Source organism: Ictidomys tridecemlineatus, chromosome 3, assembly GCF_052094955.1.
Source record: "Ictidomys tridecemlineatus isolate mIctTri1 chromosome 3, mIctTri1.hap1, whole genome shotgun sequence".
NCBI classification, from domain to species: Eukaryota; Metazoa; Chordata; class Mammalia; order Rodentia; family Sciuridae; genus Ictidomys; species Ictidomys tridecemlineatus.
Window position 1 is genome coordinate 135,156,244 of NC_135479.1, and position 22,051 is coordinate 135,178,294.

Below are 22,051 nucleotides of genomic sequence, written 5' to 3' on the forward strand. Positions count from 1 at the left end.
CTTTTCCTGCCCATCATTTTCAGACTCAGGTCTAACACAGCCTTGAATTTACAATTATCAGACTGGCAAGTTCAAAATTCAATAATACAGCAGAAGAGCTAGATATAAAGAAACACCCTTTTGTATTTAATTGGGAAAACTATACAAGTTTTTTGAAAGACAATAGGGCAATGTCTATCAAACTAAAAAATAAATGTACCCTTGGGTCCAGAATTCTACTTCTGTTGCAGAGCAAGGACATCTGCAGAGACGAAGTGGCCACAAATGTCCTTGTTCACTGGTTCTTTTGAGCATACTGAAAGGATTTTAACATGTCACTCTGAGAAGGAGGCAACATTTTATTAGAAGGGACAGGAAAAGGGAAAAATGGGACACTCTCAAGGGGGAAAGTGGGTCCTCTCAGAGAGGAAAGAGATAGTACGCTCCTCTAGAACTCCAGTTTTATTGGGGGTCCCAAGGAAGTTTCCAGAGAGTCCCACTCAATTCTACCTCTTAACTTTTGATTGACAGCAGGATTGCATTAGACTTTTAAGTCCCCACTTCATAGTCTTACCCCAATGGAGGGAAGATTTTGCTATTATAATGACACATTAAAGATGTATAACAACACTGGGTCACCTTCCCCCAAGCTGACCTGTTCTAATTGGAACTTGTTCTTACAGATTTTATGGGCATAGGGCTTTGCTTTCAATTATCCTGTCTCCTTGAGTCCTGGAATTTGGTCTGTGTAAAGTTCACAAAAGTTCCCCCTTCTGGGGTGTGTGTGTGTGTGTGTGTGTGTGTGTGTGTGTGTGTGTGTTTTAATCCACAGGGAGAATCCTTTTGCATTTCTCCTGCAGATGACAGGTTGTTTGCTGATGATATGTAGCATATACTATTGACTTAGGCCAGGGAGAATCACAGATAAATTACTCTTTAAAAGGAAGCATGTGGGGCTGGGGCTGGGGCTCAGTGGTAGAGCGCTCCCCTAGCATGCATAAGGCACTGGGTTCGATCCTCAGCACCATATAAAAATAAAATGAAGATATTGTGTCCACCTAAAACTAGAATAAATAAATAAATATTAAATAAATAAATTATAAATATTTTAAAATAAAATAAATTATAAATATTGAATAAATAAATATTAAATAAATAAATAAATAAATATTTTAAAAAGAAAGTATGTGGGAGTCAACACAGTATGCCCTTAACCTCATGCTCCCAGTATTCATGTCTGTCTGTTACTTAACACTTCCAAGAATGTATACTTATAGATATAGAATATTTGTACCTACATATAAGCCACATACAATGATGCTCAATGAAACAGAAAATATACATCCACATGTGACTGGCACATACAACAGAGGGGTGAGAGGGGAAGTTAGGAGGCAGGGGGTTTGCAATGATGATTGAATGTGATAGACATAATTATCCAAAGTACATGTGTGAAGACATTAATTGGTGTGAACATACTTTATATACAAACAGAGATATGAAAAATTGTGTTCCATATATGTAATAAGAATTGTAATGCATTCCACTGTTGTGTATTTAAAAAAATAAAATCAATAATAAAAAAATTAAGAAAATACAAAATGGTTATATCCATTCAACAAAATACAAGGAAACTGTGATGGTTAATCTCAGAAGCTGTTTTAAAAAGTGGAAACAGATCACAGATGCTGATATGGAGAGGTCTTTAAGAGTTATCATTAAAAGGCAACTATCAAAAATACAAACAATAAGTGTTGGTGAGGATGTGGGGGAAAATACACATTCATATATTGCTGGTGGGACTGCAAATTGGTGCAGCCAATCAGGAAAGCAGTATGGAGATTCCTTGGAAATCTGACAATGGAATCACCATTTGACCCAGCTATCTCGTTCCTTGTTTTACTCCCAAAGGACTTAAAAACAGCATATATCAATGTTTATAGCAGCACGATTCACAACAGCTAGATGAATGAATAGGGAAACTTTGGTATATATACACAATGGAACATTACTTAGCATTAAAAGAGAATAAAATCATGGCACTTGCAGATAAATAGATGGAGTTGGAGAATATAATGCTAAGTGAAGTAAGCTAATCCCAAAAAACCAAAGGCCAAATGTTTTCTTCAATATGAAGATGCTGACACATAATAACAATGGTGTGGGGGGAAAGCATAGGAGGAATGGAGGAACTTTAGATAGGGCAAAGTGGGTGGAGAAGGGAAGGAGTTAGGGGCGAGGAATGATGATGGAATGAGTTAGACATCATTACCCTAAGTACATGTATGAAGACATGAATGGTGTGAAAATACTTTGTGTAAAATCAGTGAATTAAAAATTTGTGCTCTATATGTATAATATGAAATGAATTGCATTCTGCCATTGTGTAAAACAAATTAGAATAAATAAATAATTTGATGAAAAAGAAAAAAGAGTTATCATTAAACAACATGCACAAATCATGAAATACTGTGCACAGCATGATACTCAAATAAAATAGGGAGATATAGCTGTAGTGTTTTTCCATATATAAAATTTATGTATATATACTCATATTCGCATAGAATGTCCCTGCATGGATGAAACCATTAACCGTGATTGACTCTGCAAAAAGAAAATGAGAGACTAAGAAAACAAGATTGGGAGGTAAAGTTATTTTTTACTGTTAATTCATTTATTGTATGATATATATATATATAACATACAGACTATATATATATAGTCTGTATGTTAGATAATCATTTTATACATGCCTATATTTCCAAAGGCTAATTTTGAAGCTAAACATCTAGAATTCAGGAGAAGCATATTGTAGTTCAAGCCCCAGTGTAGTTCACCAAATCCAATTCAAATTATAATATATGAACCCATTTATGATTGCATGCATAGATTGCACTAGAAACAAATGAGCCATATTAGTTAACTAAACTACTGCTCTGAATTGGCCATTAAGGTATATGGATTATTTGAGCTGCATCTGGACGGGCTAAGTAGGCTGTGTGGTGGCAATGGTCTGTTTAGTATGCAGCCACAGTCACAGCCATGAATTTCAAAGCAGAGGAAGGGCTCGGTGCCAATGCCAATAGGAGAAAAGTAAACCAAGCCTACAGTATTATTTGTCCCTAAGACACCCTCCATTTTGAGTGTCTCTGAAGCCTGTAATTAAACAGAATGAAAAATAGGCTTTTCACTGGTGAACTTATTTATTAGTCGGTCAGAAGCCTGACTTCCGTCAGTGGAGTCAATTGATCTTAAGAATTTCTGGGAAAGGAAGGGAAGGCCAGATGACTCGAAAAGAGATGGAATGAAGACAAGGGCAGCATGTTTGGTTTAGCTTTAGAACTGGAACAATGACCAGCCAGATACTTGGATTAAATAATTCTTGTGAAAAAGTACATGATCTTATAGCAGGTGGCCGACCTGCTACAACTGAATGGAGATGGAGTCTATGTTCATATTAATACTGCAAACACCACTACTCAATTTGGTGCTAAAATAAAAAAAAATTATACCTTTCTTCTCCCACCTTTCTTCTCCCAGATTGCCATTTATCCATTTAGTGATGTGACTTCCCCACACCACTCTCCAAAGGCTGGCATGGTAGCTTCTGCCTAAGACAGTAGTTTCTCCAATATATCTCCTCACTGGCATCATGACAGTTTGATGGTTTGAGAAACAGAAGTTTGGCCATGAATGCTGTTTTAGCTGCATAATTTCTTTAGCTTTTTATTTTAGATTATTGTAGATTCTCTTACAGTTTTAAGAAATAATACAGAAGGCTGGAGACGTAGTTCAGTGGTAGAATCGTTGCTCAGCAAGTCCCTGAGTTCAATCCCCAGCAGTGCAAATAAATAAATAAATAAATAAATAATAAAACAAAAACCAAAATAAACAAAGCAAAAACAAAACCCAGCAACAACAATAAACCTGATTGAGAGATTCCATATCACCTTCATCCTATTTTCCCCAATGGTAGCATCTTGCACTAACTGTTGTACAATGTCCAACCAAGAAATATGTATCATGTGCTAGTAAATTCTCATCACTGGAAGGTCAAGTTGAAGATGGACAGTTGTAATTCCTACTAAAATGATCCCTTAAGTTCACTGGGACTTCTTAAGTTGGAATATAAGGGTAGAAGGAAGCAAAAGTCTCAGAACTAATCAGGGAGAAGAAGGGATATGTATCATGATGGTGCACAAGATCACACTAAAGACTCACTGAGTACCTGGATGATGAGCCTGAGATCCTCATTCTTGTACCAACAACCTAGGCACATAGGCATTCAACTGTTAAGTGCTGGTCATTTACTCAGAACTTCCTTTTACTGGGAGGAATTAAATCTTGTAAAAATGAACAGAGAGCAGAGGATATGAAATCTATCCTTTGAATTCAGACCCTGGCAAAAGCCTAAATTCCCTGAAGCACTAAAGTCATATTGGTATTTGTCCTTAAAGGTCATGGTAGGCAGCTGTTCAAAAGGAACTAAGGACCAAAATTCAATGGATTAAGCCAGAATAAACAAAAGGCATGAAAGAAGTGGTATGCATAAAACAAACTCCAAAGAATAAGCAAGAAGGCATCAGCTGCTCTTTTTGTGGAAATTTCCCGAAGAGTGTAAGGTTCTAGAATTTGGAAGATATTAACTAAAGTCATCACTAACCTGGGCTGTAACAATGAAATATTTATCTTCTCAAAATCTACATTTTCTAAAGTCATGATGCTCTCAGTTTATCCCCCTCAAATAATTTTATTTTGAAGATCAAATTAAAAATATCAACATGAATTCAGACTTTGCAATAATATGAAGAATTGGCTCCTTGAGCAAAAATAGTAAAACAAAATAAAGAATTCCAAAATCAGTTCAGAGATCCATGGAAATGATAGCAACTGGGCTAATGTAGGAGTTAAAATGATACAGGACACTGTCTTCACATGTTTCTTTATTTGCTACTTCTCCCCCATGAAAAGAAATACTGAACACACTGGTAAAGCAATGGTCAATTTTCAGCTTTCATCTTACTTGAAGTAATGGATAGCATTTGACACAGTTCAATACTTTTCTAATTTAAACACTCTCTTCACCTGCCTCCCAGAACAACATATTTCCTGATTTGCCTCCCACTTCCCTGACACTCTTCTCAATCTCCCCAAACTTGACGTGTTAGGAGGATTCTAAGACATAGTTCTCAGACCCCTTTCTTTTGTATATATATATTCACTGTCTTAGCAATTTCCTTTAGTCTCATTGATTATCTCTTTAAACTGACAACTCCTAAATTCATATCTTCAACCTAGAACTCTTCCCTGGACCATATAATCAATTGCCAACTCTATGCCACCGTTTGAATTCTATTAGACTTTTGTAAATAAATTTACCCACAAAGCTAGCATCTGCTCTTTCCTATCTCTCCTCTACCATTCCCGCATCTCAGATTTTTCCAATAAATTATACATTTTTCTCTTTGCTATCAAAGAAACTTGCAACTATTTTTGAGTTTTTTCATACACCATTTTCCCAATCAATCAGAAAATCTTGTAGTCTCTACTTTCAAATGATATATAGACTTTCACTGCTTTTCTTTACTTTTGCTAACAGCTTCCCATCTATGTTATTCACCAGTGATCATCATTGCCTGCTGAAATGATGGCAATAACTTCTTACATCCGTGTACACACTTTCCCACCTGCATTCTGCCCTGACTACAAAAACCAAGGTGATATTTTTGACTCTAAGTCAGATCCTGTGGCTTCTCTACACAAAACTCTTGAGTAACTTATTTCCCTCAAGGTGTAAAAGTGGTCCTTACAATTGGCTCATAAAGCCTCATGCTGTCTGTTCTCTTCCCTTTCTGGCCTCATATACTAACTGCCCCAAGCATACTGGTATTTTGCTTTTTCTTTGAAATTTCCAGGCATTTTTTTTCTCTGGGCCTTTGCATTTGCACTTGTGATTGTCTAAAACACACCTCCCTCGTGTGTCCATATGGCTCACTTCCTCACCCAAGAAGATCTTCACTGATACGCCACCTTCTTAGTGAGATTTTTCCTGACCATTAGATTTGATATTGCAACAACCTCTACCCCTGTCAATGCTTCTTATCCTCTTTGTGTAACTTATGTTTTCCAGAGAATTTTGAGAAAGGTCTATTTATAACATCACTTAAGTAACACTTAAGTATTATTTCTTCCACCTCCTCTGGAACATAAACTTCATGGGTAAAGTCACTTAGCCTAATTTATTCACAGTGCATCTCCAGTAACTAGAATTGTGCCTATCCCATAATGAATTATGAATCAAAAGTAAAACTTGATGAATGGATGGACTCATGAATTAGGTAAGTACTGTGTTAATGCATGGACCTAAAAACTAGGAGCAGGCTACTAGAAATTCTTCTACAGAGAAGTCATCTTCCAGATGATATAAGAAAGAAAAAGCAAGCATAAATTTTAGATCAATTTTGGATGAAATATAAGAAAGAAAAAGCAAGCATAAATTTTAGATCAATTTTGCCTGAAATTTGACTAAGCCAATGCTACAGGTTTACAAGTAGGTGTCAAACAGAAAAAGTGAAATGCAAAGGGAAGAAGTACGTTAGAGTTGCTACAAAAGCAGAGCAGTTAGATGAATCTAATGCCCGGTTGGGCAGATAGTGTTTCTATGGATTTTTGAATGGGAAACTTGACATTGGTTTGTTCTACATTCATTACTAGATTGTACCAGCAACTAAGAGGCCATGTCTGAAATGAACCATTAAATGTAGTCCTCTGCAGATTGAACACAAATTATATTACTTTGAAAAGTGCTTTGACATAACTTGGAGTTAAACATTTGCTGTAAGTGCCACTCTTTATGGTAATAATTGACAAACCATGCTTAGGGTAGATGTGTGTAAGGGTAGAAGTTGTTTTATTAACTCAAGACATTATTGAATTCCAGAAAAAAAAATAGAAATTCTGGTTGTATTTTAAAACCTACTGGGTAAACATTGAAGTTGCTAAATAGCTGATTTTACTGCTCTACTACATTTAATGTGACAGACACTAAACTCTACTTCTTACAAAAATTTTAGTAGAATTTTCTTTCTTAAAAAATATTAAATGTTTAGGAGTCTAACTGCCAAAGCTTAGTTTGCAAAACATCACCCAAACCTTTGAAAATACATGAAGGATAAAGATTCTTAGTTTTTCTTTTACATATCATATTGCATCCTTCTCCATTTTCATTCGGTATGCTTGGTTTTCTCTCTTTTCTCATAAAGATTAGGGCCATCATTTCTTTAAACAGAATAATTAAAAACTGTTTTGGAGCTATTTTGTTATTTGAAATCCAGGGAAGGTAATGGAAGAATTTAGAGTTGATAAATTTTTGCTAAATGTTTCTGCAACAGTAGAGGACAATGGAATCCTCTAGGTCCATGTAGCAGTATAGAGATTGGCTTTATTTGGCTTGTGGAGAGAATATCAGCTCCAGGAAACTCAATTTGTTTCCATACCCATACTGACCAAAGCAGTCATTGCCTTCTTTTCTACGCTGATCTTTCTGACTGTGGCTTCTCTTTATTAAGTCTCTGCCACTGGGCTAAGCAATTTACAAATGTCTATTCACTTAAGCCTTACCATCACTTATTTGCATGTAATCATTTGGTGTTACAGCTGGAAAAAGTAAAAGTGTGGAACTTTTTCTGTTTGCTAAAGTCCATATAGCTAGGAAATGACCAGGGTGAATTTAGAAGCAGCAATGGTCATACCTGCTAGCATTGTATATACTAAATTGCTCTTCTTCTTGAACTTCTAGACATGAGGGATATACAGAAACATCTTTCTGTTATTCAAGGATACCGTGAGGATCTTTCTACTGAGATTTGCTTTCACAGACCCTTTGGTACCCACTGTTGTGCCAGATCCTGAGGACACAGAGAGAGAGTCTTGAATCTATTTCTCCTGTCAGACATAGGGCAGACTGGAATAGCTTTTCTTTAATAACTGTGTAAAGAGAATGCATTTGATTTAAAAAGCAATTAATTTTCCATTGGAAAGAGCTGAAAACCGTAATTGCCTATCCCAAATGTACTCTTCTGTTAATCTAACACTGGTCTTTTTGAACTACTCTACTTTTCTTCTCTATGGCTTAAGTCCTTCAACCATTTCTGGTATCCATTCATTCAGCTTGTTGATAATTAGCTTAAGCATATATTAGTTTAGGCATGACTATTTCTGGACAATCAGACATGAGAGAAAATGTGTTTAGGAGATGTGAATTATAGGGAACATTTCTCCATAGAGATGAAATATTAATCAGAGAATGGTAAAGGCTTTCTGAATGTGGATGTTTCGTGTTTAAAATATTTTGTCTGTTTTACGGCAGATCTCATGGATGAGACAATACTGGAGATGGAGCATGAAGGATGTAGAGAGATAAAGTGAAGGGTTTGGCATCTCAGGTGGAAACAACAGAGTGAGCAAAAGTGTAGGGTCAAAAAATGGCATCCTAGAACTCCAACAGGGCTAGAATAGAGATGCAGGGACAGATCACAGAAGCTTTGATTATTAGAATAAAGAAACTAGACAAGTCTTTTCATGAGATGAAATTGCTGAGAAGAATTTCTTTTTCTTATCAGTATGTCATCTAAAGATGACTCAGGCTGGAGAAAATGTCAAGTGAAGTGCTTGCCATTATTAACATCTAGACCAAACAATGGCTGCACGTACTTCAGAACATTATTAACAATTAATCATATATTTACTTTTTATTCAGATTTAAACCTATAAAAATTAATCAGACTCATAAAGGAATTATTAAAATAATTGCAACTATAAATGTGACATAATGTCAAAGAAGCAAAATATTCATTTTCTTATCACATAACTTTGCCAGAAATTCTCTTGGATGAAGAATGTGAAAGAAATGAAAGATTGACTAGTGAATGCCCTAGGGAACAATTTATGCTCCATGGAGTTTGCATTCCACTGTGGCTGAGGAAAGGAGCACTTTGTCTTTGTAATTTAAACTATAATTTGGGTTGTGATAGGGTGACACTAAGTGGCTGAAAACGGAAAGGCTTAGTCAATGAAAATCAAAATAAGAACAAAAAATCGCACTTGCGGTGACATTTATGACTCCTTAGCAACAACATGAGAAAATTATATTCGTAGTAACTCAGTCATTAAAAAAATCAACAACCAGTAATTTCTTTCCTTCTGTGAAACCAAAGATCCTTATAAATGGAAGATAAAAACCAATAGAAATCTAATCATGGAAGCGGAATTTGAAGACTTTTTCTCTTAAATTGCCCCAAAGTACTATTCTACGTTTGTAGTCTGTTCGTGGCTTTATTTCCTTACTCCATTTAGAATCATTTTTTTTACATAGTGGTTATATATTTATTCTCTGAAAAGGAATCTAATATCTAATCTAATATTTATGTTTGTTCACTCAATAAATGTTAGATTGAATTGTATAAAATCACTTTTTTTTTTTTGGTTAAAAATGGTTTAAGATTGCCAGTTACATATTCTTCAACCTAGGATTCTGAAAGCACTTTGAGGTGAAGGTGATAGATACATGTTCTCTCTATACATGGACCCTTCCTGTCAATCTAGTAATAAACATTTCCAGGGTAGCAGTCCATTTTACCTCTGAAAAATTTTCACAAAATGCAGAGGAGCTTTCCTTCCTTAAATTGGGTTCTTTCTGGATCTTTGACATGTTGGTTCTAATTCTAGTTTTTTGAAGCCACATGCAAACAAAAAAAAATCTTCCCTGTCCCATTTTATGGTCTGATTGGTCTTTGGTCTTTCTGCTCCATTCTTACAGTTGTCACCCTTTTTTTGCCTCACCGGACATGTGGTAATCCCAAATTGACATTCGAAAATGTTGGTAAGGTCATCTTCCTGAATTTTCCTGCTCTGAGCTTCTATGACATCCCCCCGCCCCTCGCCCTGTCTTGCTTTCATTGCTGCTCTCAGATTCCTCATTTTCTAGGGCTTTGTCTTTGACTAGTCACTTCAAGCCCAGTGTTCCCTGGAGCCCATACTTAGCCCTTTGCTCTGTTCATGAGAAGGGCCTTAGATGACCCCATCATTCCCCTTCACTTCACTGCCATCCATATGCTAAATGTTCCCCCACTTACAGCTCTAACTTATAGCCCTTTATATTCAGAGGTCTCCTTAATATAGCCACTTTAAAGTTTCATCTATACTTCCAGTTACACCTGCACACAGCCAAATATATTATCTGGAATCCAGCTATCATTCAGTCTGTATTTCTGTGTGGAATTTCTTCGTCCACCTCATCACCCAAAGCAGAGCCATAGATGCCTCTCTGATATATTCATTCTCATTCTCCGCATCGCCCTCCAACCAATATACAGATTCTATCACTTCAAGGACTCTTAAAACTATGCCCTCCTATTTGTACTAGTTAAGGATTGTCTCTTTTCAATAGTCTTTTTTTAAATTGCTTTATTTCGTTCTTACTATTTTCTCTTTCCTATCTTTCTCTTCATCTACCAATACAATATCCCAGCCAGGCTGATTTTTCAAAGCTCTAAGGTCAATCACGCATTTCTGCTTCTTAAAAATTTTGTATTGGCTTCCAACAGCTTTCAGAATTAAATTTCAAGCTTCCTAATTTAGTACAAAAAAAGAAGAAAGTAGAAGGAAGGACGTCAAGTATTTCAGTATCCTAATGGGTCAGTTTAATCCTCCCTCACCATATGAATGAGGTGAGAATGTATTAAAGGAAGAGAGAGGGAGTGAGAAACAGAGGAGAGAGAAGAGAGCAAGAAAAGGAGGAGGAAGATGGGGGAAAAGAGCAGAAAAGGGGAAGGAGATGAAACAGGGAAGAAAAGAGAATGGGGAGGGGCCATGAGGAGAGAAGAGAGGCTGAAGTTACATTCTGAGCATGTAACCAGGAAAAGTCTGGTTCCACTGTCACCCAATGAAGCCAATAAATGGAGAAGCAGTAAAAGGAGAAGAGAAGTAAGAGTTTTATGGGCTGGCAGCAGGCCAGCAAGTGGAAGATAGAAAGACTTCACTCCAAATTCCGTCTAGCCAGGGGTAGGTAGCAGGCATAAATGCTTATATGGCATTTCTAGAGAGTCAGACTTCAGTCACAGGGCACTGGAATGGTCATCATTTTTTGTGGTAGTCAAGTGTCTTGACTCATATTGTTGTTGGCAGGTCCCCAGGTCTTTCTGGTTCTTGCAGGTTTAAGAAAGATTACTGATTAGGAGACAACTCTGGTGTTTCCCTCTGCTCTTCCTTTTATGCAAGGCTTGAAAGGGTCGGGTGAATGTCGGAGGAAAAGACCACCAAGAGACTGTCTCATGCAACAGTAAAGGGTTTATTGGGGGTCCAGCATGCTGGGGCTCACAGCTCACTTCAGAGGAGCAGAGAACAAAGAGCCCCAAGAACAACTTAAGCAGAGTTTATATACATTCTTTGGAGAGGGCAGGGACTTTACATACATCATAGCATCCCTTAGCAAATCATCACATACCACGGGAAAATCAAATAACAACTCTAAAATATGATTAGCACATTCGCTGGCGGGAACAGGTCAGGTGAGTGTGATTGGTCAGTACTAAGAAGGGGTATACATTCAAACTGATTGGTTTAAGCCCTGAGGTGTATACATGCTGGACTGCACAGTGTCTGGGTTGTTAAGCAACTAGATGGTCAGGGGAGATTTTCGACACACATCTAATGGGCAGTTCCTGGAATTGTCTTAACTGCCACAGGAATTTCAGGTTCTGAGTGCAGCTTAGAAACTTTACAAAACCTGGTCCTTTATATTTCAATTTCAATTCCTTTATCCTTTCAGGCTGACTTTGTTTTCTGAGCAAAGAAAGGACTTGGTAGTGCTAGAAGTGAATTTACCCACTCATCAGCTTCTCTAGCTGAGGGCAGGAGGGAGACGAGAGCTCAGCACAGCTGGGACTCCATGGAACTGGCAGCTGAGACAACCCATCTGTATGCTTAAAAAAGAAGAAATTGGGGAGAAGGAGATAAAAGCCCGCATTTGTCCTTCACCTGAACAGTGATACCCTTCCCCTGTGGACCATTGTTGCCTTGTCATCTGTCAATCTAAATAGATTTCCATTTTGCCCAGTGTAGAGGTGAGGGCAAAGGCAGAACCTATTTGCTAGATGGAGAAAGTGAGCTTTCCCTTCTTACCCGTTTATTTCATTTTCCAGTCTGTCATGTTCTTACAAAATTTGGCAAGTGTTAGATTACCTACCCTTTAATTATCATAAAACTCTAGGATTTCCATTTTCCTGTCTTATCTAAAAGATTTTGAAAAGCTCAGATTGAAATGTACCAAGTCTACAGCATCATTAGACTGAAAAATTAAATGAGATAAATTGTAAAGAACCTGTTCTTTAATGAATAGTTTACCTTGCTTCATTCTATTTCTGTTTTACAAGTTTATTATAGTACAATCTGCATTTAGTAAATTACAAATTATTTTAAAACTTTCTCTCAATGAATTTGGCATATGTATTATGCCTATGATCTTACCTTAAGGAAGATATTGAAAAATTCCACAATTTTTCAATACTGAGTACTCCTCTAGCCCCTTGGCAATGTCCCCCCTTCATCCAATCAGTTCTCAGGCCATCAATATCTGATTTCTGGCACTATTGATTACCAGCCATCATTAGAATTTTATTTAAATGGAATCAAACAATCTGACTTCTATCCTTCAGCTTTTGCCATGTTGTTTCATATTTCATAGTTCATTTCTTTTTATTGATAAATAATATTTCAATTGCCACACTCTGCTTATGGACTCACTTGTTGATGGATATTTTGTTGTTTACAGGTCTCATTGACTACAAATAAAACTTACACCGAGACACATGCATGAGTTTTGGGGGAACACATGTCGTCATTTCTCTTGGGTAAGTAGCCTAGGAATAGAATGACTTAGTCACCTGGGACATTTGTTGTTTAACTATTTACGAACTTTTCACAGTGCTTTTCAATGCAATTGCAATATTTTAAATCATCACCAGCAATGAATGACAGTTAAAATTGCTCCACATTTTTGTCAACCTTTGGTATAGTCAGTTGTTTTAATTTCAGCTGTTCTAAGGGGCATGTGGTGACATATCATGGTGTTTTTCAAAAATTTCCATTAGTCCTTTGACTAAAAATGCTAATCATCTTTTCATATGCTTATTGGTCATTTGCATATCTTTTATATGTCCAAATTTTGCCATTTTTTAGATTGAGTTGTCTGTTATTGAGTTGCAAATAGGTTTAATATATTCTGAAAACAAATTCTTTGCTGATATGTTGCACATATTTCCTCTTAATCAGTTACTGGCACATTTATTTTTTTGTGAGAAAAAGTTTTGATTTTGATAATGTCCAACATATTTTTGTATTTTATGCTTCATGCTTTTTACCTGTTTCCTAATAAATTTTTGTCTACCCTGATTTCCAAAAGATGTTTTCTGTTATATTGCAGGATTTTATAATTTTAGTTCTTCTATTTCTCACATACATACATGTCTATATGAGTCAAATTGTTGGATCAAACGGTTATTCTATAGTTAACTTTTTGAGAAACTGCCACATATTTTCCAGAGTGGCTAGAACATTTTACACTTCTGCCAGCAATTTATGAAGGTTTCAACTTTCTCCTTCCTCACATTGATGTTAACACCTGCTATTCTCCTACTTTTTAAATTCTATCCATAGTGGGTGAAGGTATGAAGTGATAGTTTATTATGGCTTTGATTAATGGTTTCCTGAAAGCTAATAATTGTTAGTATCTTGTGCTTTTTGAATAAATGTATATCTTCTTTAGAGGTTTACATTTTTCAAAAGAATGCATAAACGTTGTGTTAATCTAACGTGAAGATTTCATGGAAATCATTAATAAAATTATAAAATTCTTTGGGCCAGGAGCTTTATATAGTGAGATGTTTTAACTAAGAATTAATTATGAGTTCAATTTTTGTAAGAAATAGGGACCTATTATTCTTTATTTTCTCTTTTTTTCCTCCCCTTTCTTTCTTTTCTTTTGTTGTTGCTGTTTGTTCGTTCTTTTTAGTAGTCAGTTTGGGCTGTTGTGTTTTTGTACAAATTTACTTGTCAAATTTATTGACATTAAAATGTTTTTAATATTTTTTCATTACCCTTTTTATGTGTGTATGCGCTGGGGTGATGTATTATGGTTCTCCACAGAAATCGAATAAATAATACATATATAAACATATAAGAGAAGGTATTATGGGAATTGACTCATGCAATTATGGTGACCAAGAAGACAGATAAGATATCAAGCTGCAGTACCAGTGGGAGCCAGTGATATAATTCAGTCCAAATCCAAAGATCTGAAAGCATATATGGTCGCGTAACTCTGAGTGCAAGCCCAAAGACCTGAGAACCAATCAGTGGCAGTTCAAGGCCCAAGAGTAGAAGATGACTCTCTTAGCTGCAAAAGGAGTGAATTCACCCTTTTCTGCTTTTACTTCTATATGGTGGTTTCTGTTTTTGTCGGAAACATATTCTTGGTTTTCTTCTAGCAGAAATTCAATCTAGTTATATTTTAATTAAAAGTTCTGTCCCACATTTTGAGAATGATAACTTACACCTCCATTCAGTTCTATAAAGTTTACTGCCACTGTTTGGATCAATGCTGTAGACTGTTTTCTATCTTTAATTATTGGGCAGAATTTTAATATTAATTCATCAATTTTGCAAGGCTAAAAGAGAGATGTAAGAAGCACACAGGAATTGAATTTTTCTCTATACTGTTGCTGTCACAAAGTTGAAACCAAAATAACAATCTGACGATCTATCATGGCCCCATGCATATTTTTCTTGGACTACATTTCAGTATAACTCAGAATTAGGGATCTAAAGTAGAAATTATCCAATCTGATTAGTTATAGAAATGTTTCAGTTTTTAGAGCAAGCCATTAAAAATATGATGAATCCACAGTAAGAGAAGCCGTCTACAGCTTTTCATGGTCCTCATCACAGAGAAGAATAGCAATGCAATAAAATACATCTAAAATGTATGAATTTAAGCTTAAAATATGATGACCATAATTTTTTAATCTTAATAAATTTTTTATTCTTTAATAAATGAATAAGGAATAAGTTTTAAATTACATTTGATTTTTCATGCAATTACTTTTATTTGTCATCCCACAACATATCTATTTGTTCATCCGGATTTATATCTAGACATGATTTGTAATTGGCATACAAGAGAAAAAGATGAAAAAAATTTATTTCTAAATTTAAGCTTTAAATTCCACTTAATATGGGGATGGGGATAGAAAAAGAAAGAAAGGAAGCAAATGACTTTATAAAACATAACAGTTATAATTTTCACTCCATTTTTGAGATACTGATACAGTTTTAGACTGGACTCAGAAATTAGATGATAATTGCTGCACTTTTCATGAAGCATTATCAAGTCAATTTCCTTGCCAAAACCATTTAGCAATGAACACTTATATATCGTCAGCTTTTAGGTATTTTATCAGCTAATTCATGCATACTGTATTTGAAATTTTACAATTCACATGGTTTATATGAATGCAGCATGATGAATGTCAAAAATGATTGTTGAGAACCTCAATATTTTCATGGCTGTGAATAATTTCTTTTTCTTTCACTTTCAATTTTTAAAAGAACTTGTCCATAATTTTCCTGTGGGTGTAATTTTTCCAACTTTACTTTTTACTAATAATTATTTTATTAGTAACATCTCTGGACCCACAGTACATGATTTGTTATATTATTTTGATCTGGATACTCATCTGTGCTTGAAATTTTGTTATGTATAGGAAAATCCTAAAAGTGAAGTAAGAAGTTTTTGGGTGTCTCCTCTGAGTTTTGCTGAATAGCTGTTCATCAGCCCAGCAATCTCTTGTTTCCTACAGGTTCTAAATAGAGAGGCCTTTATGTCATTAGCATATCAGAAGTTTGAATTAAAAGCTCTGTGTGAAAAGGGGGGTCTTGTTCTCCTACAATATCTAATGCATAGTGATCTTTCAATATATAACGTATTGTTGATGGTGCTAGCCCATTTGATTTTGATAAAATGATGGATTAAAATAGTGTAAAATACCTTCCAACAAGAATAACTAGAGATGGTGGAATTAATACAGCAATATATAAAATGTGTAACTTGTCTAACAAGATGGGCAGAGAATTCCCCAAGTGCTAGGAATAGAATAAATTCCTCGTATGAATCTATGAAAATCTTAGGAGATAATAAATCAAATGGTTGAACTCCTGGCTTTATGGGACTAGCACTTGGATTTCAATGACTTAGTTCAGCTTGTTTAAGTAGGAAGCTGGAAAAGAGACTGATGCTTAGAGTTGGGGTCCTGAGAGTGTTGAAACCTCAGTGAAAAGGTAAACTAAAATCTACACACTGACATAGGAAACCCAATAAAAACAGTGAAGTTTCTTTCTGCCTAGGCTCAAGATGGAAAAAGAGGGAAAGGAGAACTTGTGAGCAAGTGTGAATATTAGAATCTAAATTGCCAATAGTTGTAATATGTAGAAACCCTCACCTCGATAATTAAAAGACAAAAATTGGATCCAGTGTTTGTCTAACAAATGTAAATACAAAACCAACTGAAAGAGAAATTCTATGTTGTAGTTTGCACTAGGAAATCTCACAAAAGAAGGTTTGTTGAAATGACGTTGTAATAAAAATTACTCATAAGCAGTTAGTAAAGACTGAAGCATCAACTGAAGAATTTAAAGATAAATTGAAGAAAATTACCTAAAGTGCAGGAAAAAAAAAAAAAAAAACAATGACAGAAACATGAACACAGATTAAGACAGGGGGGATAGAACAAGAATGCCTAAAAAATGCTTTGTAGGAGTTCCAGAAGAAGACCATATAGAAAATAAGGAAATCTACAAAGAGAATACATTTCAGAATTTTTGGAATTTAAATTTTACATATTCAAGAAGCAAAAGTTTTACAAAGATAAATAATTTGATACATAGACACATTTTAGTGACTCTTCAGAACACCAAATCAAAGAGAATATGTAAAATATAAGTAAAAAGAAAAGATATATTTAAAATAATGCTATTAGATTGACTACAGATAGCTTAATAAAAAATAAAGGTCAAGATTATGAAACAATATCTTTGCAGTAGGAGAGAAAGTAACTGCCAACCAATAATTCTTTACCTAGCTAATCTATCAACAATGAGGATTATATAGAGAAAATTTCAGATAAATGAGGACTGAGAGAGATTTGCCCCAACAGGTCTCTCCTTCAGGAAGAAAGATTTGAGTTCTGGAAGAAGCAGGATATAGTAATCAGAGATGAGCAAAATTTTAGGAAATGTGTACAAATATAAACACTATTCTTATAATTTCATATTATTTGTGTAGAAGATAAAATAAAGCTATTGATTTAATTTTAAGTCAAATCTAAAAGTTCAATTTAACCCCCAAAACTATATGTGAAAATATAAAACCTTAAAACTAGTAGTGAAAAATAAGGAAAGACGTTATATTATGCTAAAACCAATACAGTGGAAGAATATAAAAGAAAAAAATCCAAGAAGAAAGAATGGAATGAAAATCACAATTTCATACATTTATGTTTACAATGACACACACACATACTCAAACATATACACAGATGTATATGTATATATATATATATGTATATATAAACATATGTATGTTTATATATGTATATATGTAAAAAGTTATTGAGTTCATTAATTAAAATTATATAGAATTATTAGTGTATTAGGTAACTTTTTTTATTTAATCCTTACAATGAAGTCGGTAAGAAATATCATAATCCTTCATTTTAGACCTTAAGAGAATCAATTTGCAAAAGATTTAAATATTTTGAACAAACTCACACACAGTACTAAGAGTAAACCCAGAGAGTGTGGTTCAATATCTTACCACTATAATTTTTCTATGTACAAAATTATGATGATGAAATAAGTCTAAATACACCCATTAGTATAATAAATGTAAAGGATATAAATTTTCCATTTAAATATAGATAGCATAATATTGTCTTTGAAAACTGCCTCAAAATGGATTACAAGAACAGTAGCAACAAACTATATTATTTACAAGAGGAGGACATGACATAATAAATAATAACAGAAGCATTGGGAGACAGATGTGAAGCAACTTTTAACAAAAGAAATGTTAGCTTATCTATAATAATAATAAAATATGATATTAATTCCAAAAATATTATTAAGAATTAAGTTAAAGCTGGGCATTGTGTAGCTGTAATCCCAGCTACATGGGAAGCTGAGGTAGGAAAATTCCAAGTTTGTGGCCAACCTGGGCAACATATCAAGATTCTATTTCCATACAAAAAAATTTTTAAAAAGGCAGGATATAGTTCAGTGGTAGCAAACTGTGTTTTCAAGATAAAAGTAAAGAAAATGAAGAGACTTAATTGTATGCAAAACATACAAAGAATTGGCTGAAGAATAGTAATCTCCCCTTGCTATTTCTATATTAGAAAATATTCACAGCATAATTTTCTTCTAGCTAAGCCCTATGTTAACACTCATGTGTTAACATTCATGTTCAAACTTGCTCAGAGTTCAAGAGGTAAAACTTTTAGTCAAGTGTACCTTGGACATATGCTAACGGTGGCTCTTTTCAAACAACTCTTCCATGAAAATTATTCAGGTTTTCCCAACTGGTTAGTTTCATCCCTATTTTAAATCCCTAAGACACATTGGTCTACATAGCACCATGTCACATTAACCTAGTGACCTCAATAAGTTTGGTTGTGTTCACCAGGGAACATTCGGTAATATCCGGAGATAACTTTGGTTATCATGAATGGTGGGGTTGGGGTTGTAGTAACTGGACATCAGAGGTGATGCTAAACATTCTACAATGCCCAGGACAGGCCCCACAACACAGAAATGGTCAACATTTGGCTCAAATGTCAACATTTCTGAAGTGGAGAATGAGAAATCCTATTTCAGTTTATAGTATTTGAATTTTTATCTCTTCTGCTTTCAGTTATAAGAATCTGGAACTGAGTCTTCCCTGTCTTGGATTCCATACAATATGTAGAACACATAGCATTGTGTTTGCTGCAGGGTAAATCAACATTTGTTAAGCTGAATTTGCATTCAGCAGCAATCCTTAGTGATTACTTTGTTTTGTGAACTCTCTTTAGAATTTGTGTTGAAAGTGTAATTAGACAGTCTTTATCCTCTACAAATTCCTAGCTTACAGTGAAAGAGATGTATAAATAGATAATTTATAGTGTAATACACCATGTACTTAAATAAAAATATGAGGGGAGAACTATGCAATGGGAAGCCAAAATAAACAAGAGCTAATTCTGCTTACAGGAATTGGAATTTGGAGAAGGAAAAGAACTTCAATAATTCATAGCATTATTAATCAGGAAATTACCTTGGGGTTTCTCTCCTCTAACTTCAAATTTTATAGTTAGTAAAAGTTGAGCTTTAGAGAAGAGAAGTAATTGACAGCATCTCTGAGAGGGCCTGGCAGAGCCTGAGCTAGGACTCAAGTCTCCCAATTTCTAACTTTACTTCTCTTCATCATAATCCATTGCCCTACTTTACCTACTATTCAAGGGTCAGCATAGTTTCACCAAATTATGGGAACATGGGATGGATGTTTTGTGTTATTTGTAGTTTAATGTGTTAGTCAGGATTAGCCAGAAAAAAAGAAAAAGCAATGGAGTATATGCACTATACATATCAAAGATTAGTAGATGGATGGATGGATAAATAAATAGATAGATAGATAGAGTTGTTATAATAAAATTCACTAATGGAATTATTATGGAGGCTGACAAGTTTTACAATCTGCTGTCAGAAAGGGAGGCCCAGGTAGAGTCAATGTAGCTCCAGTTTGAACACCAGTTTGAATACCAGTATGCTCAGGACCCAGAAAGAGCCCATGATTCAGTTTAAGTCCGGAGGAAACAGAACCCTGGCCTAGCTCAAATCAGTCAGGCAGAAGAGATTTCCTCTTACTCAGCCTCTTTTGTTTTTGCAGATCTTCAATTGATGAGATATGCCCCCCACATATCAGGGAAGACAACCTGCTTTACTCAGGGTGCTAATTCAAATGTTAATCTCACCCACAGACACCCTCACAGACACACCCGGAAACATGTTTGCTGCAATGTGCGGACACCCTGAAGTCCAATGCTGTTGACATATATAATTAACCATCAGAATCAATAACAAAACTGCTGACACCCTCTGTCTAGCACATGGTATGTTGAAGAGCTTAGTTTTACTTTGTCTGGAAGAAATAAGATTTCATAAAGTAAACCAAAACAAGCCAGAACCCAATAATTTTGGAAACCTGCTTTAACTAGTTTGGTTAGGGAAACTAAAATTAGAGAACAAAATATAAAAGATATTTTATAATATAAGAGATATAATGCTATCTAGATTCTTTTCTTCCAAAATAATCTATTGCTAATATCTAAATATAGATATTAGAAAATTTAATGAGATTTGCAAAAAAGTGAGGGTTTTTTTGAATTCATATTTTATAACTTCTGAATGTTCTTCCTTTAACTCATTTGTATTTTGTCCATGGTATTTTATTCTTATTTCATTTGTGAAACATGTTCTCCAATCACTCTTTGATTAGAATGTTATTTTTCTATGAATTTATTCTGATTAAAATTATCTGTGTTATCTCCAATAATATATTTTCTCTGGCTATTTATTTTGTTCAAATCTTTATTTTGTAAAACTTGTTTTATTTTTACTGATGTGTGACTATTTATTCATATTTAAGACTGAGACAATGGAATTTAGGAAGCTTCTTATATACAAAATTATTATATTAAGATAAACATTCCTTCTATATTCAAATAATATCTATGCAAAAACAATTTAAAACTATTTAGAAACTCAAACTTGAAAGAATGAAGAATGCCAGTTTTTTTAAAGGAAACTTTATAACTTAATTCTACATTTAAAATAGTAAGTTAATTATATGAACAGAATATTGTTTTTTATCTATATTAGTTAATTCTAATATTTATATGAGAAAACAGATAAAAAATAAGAATTTTGAAAGAGCAAAGAAATAAGAGTATACAATTACTATCATATATGAAGTTTAGCATGACAATATAATAATCTAAATATAGATATCAGAAAATAAAATAAAAATAAAAGTTGTTACTTACCTCACTACTTACACTAAAATATATGGAAAACTATTTAGAAATTGGAATATGAAAATTCAGCCATGGAAGAATTAAGAATATCCTGAGAGTTTTATAATTGTAGGTGCACACACACTCTGGAAGTTGGAAAAATTCAAAACCTGGGATAGAAAAGATTGTTGAATTCAGTTGTATAATTTTAAAAAATCTACATGGCAAAGTAATATAAACACAGCAAGGAGGGAAGTTACTTGTAACAAATGATAGACAATAAGTCTCATTTGCTTAATACAGAACATCCTCCCACAATTTTTTAAAAATATTTTTTATTTGTAGTTGAACTCAATACATTTATTTTATTTATTTATATGTGGTGCTAAGGCTTGAACCCAGGGCCTCACATGTGCTAGGCGAGAGCTCCACTATTGAGCCACAATCCCAGCCCATGTGCTCCCACAATTTAATAAGAAAAAGATAAACAATACTGAAAAAGTGGAGTAATTATAAATAGGGATAATAGTACATATAATTCTCAAACATGAAAGTCCATACAATCACAGTCATAATAGGAGAAGGGCAAATACGTTTTTCACCTATTGGAATGCCAATTAGAGAGAGAGAGAGAGAGAGAGAGAGAGAGAGAGAATGACGATCATCAAGAATACAAATCACAATAATTGCTAGAGAAGATATGGGGGAAAAGGTACACTTATGTATTGTTGATGGTACAGCAAATCCGTATAAGCACTTTGGAAAGCAGTATGGAAATTCCTCAGAAGAGTAGGAATGGAACCACCAAATGACCCAGTTATCCCTCTCCTTGGTATGCAACCAAAAGAACTAAAATCAGCATGCTATAGTGACCCAGCATACCAAGTTTACAGCAGCACAATTCACAACAG